This window comes from Trachymyrmex cornetzi, unplaced genomic scaffold (genome assembly GCF_001594075.2).
Source record: "Trachymyrmex cornetzi isolate Tcor2-1 unplaced genomic scaffold, Tcor1.1 scaffold1894, whole genome shotgun sequence".
Lineage (NCBI taxonomy): Eukaryota > Metazoa > Arthropoda > Insecta > Hymenoptera > Formicidae > Trachymyrmex > Trachymyrmex cornetzi.
This window is the reverse complement of record NW_017296521.1, coordinates 13264-16115: the sequence shown is the minus strand read 5'-3', so window position 1 is coordinate 16115 and position 2852 is coordinate 13264.

Sequence of the window (2852 nt, the reverse complement as noted above, 5' to 3'; positions counted from 1 at the left end):
ATAATTTTATTTCAATACACTGGCACTAACCAGAGCGCCTAAAAAAATTCATAAAAACATGCCTTCTTTTGACCGAATTAACTATACCCCTCCCTTAATCCTGACGTACGTTATCAGGATTGCCACAGACCTGGAAAACCGGGAAAAGTCAGAGAAATTAAAATTGGTCATGGAAAACCGGGAAAAATGTCAAAAGAAAATATAAAAGAGACTGGAATTTTAAACTTTGCTTGCAATTCTCTTAAACTGCTCCTATATATTTCAAATAATTTTTATAATTTTTAAAATATTATATCTGATGTTTATAGTCAAATACTTTCAAAACTCATGCACTTCAAATGATTAAAAAAATAATTAAAATTTCTATTTTATTCAGTAATTTTATTTGATCGCTCTTATTCGTCATAACTGCATTCTTTTTCCAATATTAATTATGTTTTTATTGGCTTGAATTTGCCCCCAAAATTTTATTATGTTACTAAGCTTCTTTCGTGTTTTTAATGATATAAGCTAGCTTTCGTACAATCCTTGTAAGGATTCTAAATGTTAAAATTTTTTGCATATTTTATAATGTTAAAATTTTTATATATTTTATTAGTCATGGAAATTTCTCATTTTTATCTGGAAATATAAATTAATTTCTAAAGACTCCTTAATGATACAAAATGACTAGATACAACAGGGCAATAGAAGTCGAGCACGGTAATTCTTGTGCAAACCAAAACAACTTTATTAATAATTAGTCCGCGCTCAGCGGACTCCTATTGCCCTGTTATATCCAACCATTTTTTATCTGGAAAACCTGAAAAAGTCAAGGAATTTTAAAATTCATTTTCTGTGGCAATCCTGATAAATTACGTACAATATTTTTCACGCCACAAATAAATATATACAACTCAAAATAAAAGTTGAAACGATCTTGGAAAATAGAATGCAAAAAGCACGGAATTTATTAATCTCGCATTAATTCTCGATGATCTCAATTCTATCTTCTTCCGAGATGCCAAATTAGTATAATTAACGCGTGCGAGAAATACATAATTCATTGAAAATGGGTGAGTTGTTCATCGGAAACAGATACGAGGTCTACGAGAGACTAATATGGAATTTAGGTTGGGGACGTTGTTTTGCGAGAAGTAATTTATATAATGCAATAGTGCAACGTGTTATGAGTTTGGTATTTGTGTGTATAGGTCAAAGTGTCTTGATTAGGCTAATAACAAATATACTTAACCGATTATCACCTAGTCTCGAAAAATATACTGCATAAAAATTTAATAACGTACACATTACATATTAAATTTTTACTGAGAAAAAGATGCATCGGAGATCCCAAATTATATAACATATTTCTGAAATGTTAAATATTCCTATTGATAGGCCTGTTTTTTTTTGGCTGAATTTTTGCACCAGTTCATCTTCTTTTCTTCTGAAGAGAAAAGGAAGAAAAATGAACTCGTGCAAAAATTCAGCTAAAAAGAACAGAAGCTTATTTTTATGTCTGCATATAAAAGGAAAGAGGGAAAAAAAACAAGTAACGCTCGGTCATCGAAAATATAAATATAACTTTTTATATAATATTGTCAGAAAAATATTACAAATATTGAACGTTTACTTTCGTAAGTATAACTTGAACATCTCTCTCCAGCCTTTCGCGGTCAGAAAGTATAATCGGAGAATATACTGAAGCTCTATCACTTCAGTCTGTTGAGGCAGGAAGTTTTGAATCACATACTTTAACAAAAATCGATATGTACACAATAAAAATTGCGTTATTCTATTACGTCATTAATATTAGTAAAAATCTCGATGTGAGATGCGGTACTCGTGGACTAGCCGCAAGCACGCGAAAAGTAAAGTGCAACAAAGATAACATTCTCTATATAAATTTTCACAATCCCAGATAAAATAGAAATCCTTTGTAATCGCGTGAATTTAACAATGCTTATACGAGAAAAAATTCGCGATATCTTTATTTTAATTAATGTAGAATACGCAAAGTGAAACTAACTTTAGTTTAATGATATGCATTTCTCGTGATAGTCGAGAATGGACTTCCGAGGATGGACAATTTAATTTTCCCTAGGAAACATCTCGATGAATGGATAGGCAGATGCGGTCTGTAAAGTTCAGGTCAAGCTTGAAATCGCTGTACTTTGAAAATAATATTTTTCAAAGTTTGTCACAATGCGTAATGCATGGCTGAAGCAGTGCGCATTTCGCGACACTTCGCGAATTCTTTTAAAATTAAATCAAACTAAGGTGAGAAGATCATTCATTGAAAAAGAATGATATGTAGCATTCGGTAATAAGCGCATTTGGAACAAGTTTTCCTAAACTAAACTATTAAAACATGTTTTTGGAATTTTAATTAATTAAGAGGAAGTTCTTTGATATCAATCATGTTTTAGAGTTACACAAAAAAAACGTTAATTTTTAATTAACTTAGAATGGATTTCATTTTAATGTGTATATTTCGACTTGAGGCATAAATAAAGTTAATTTAATTTTAGAAATCAAAAACTGCGGGAAAAGAATATTCTAATTTTCGGTAATATTTCAAATATAAAAATATATTTGTTTTAATCACGAAATGCGCTTATTAACAACTGTTAAATGTGGCGAACAAAAATAGGCGATCACGCGATGTAGATCGGCCGCAATGCGAAACCCGTGGCTGTCGAGTTCCGCAGCTGCGAAAAGTACCGAATATCGCGAAACGCATGACATAAAACTAAAGGCCATGACACAAAAAAACTTAAGACGAAAGACTAAGGGGGCAAACTTGCATAGCCGTATAAACTAATGTTTATACGGCTATGCAAATTTGTGTGGAATGGCCCTAAAGGGCT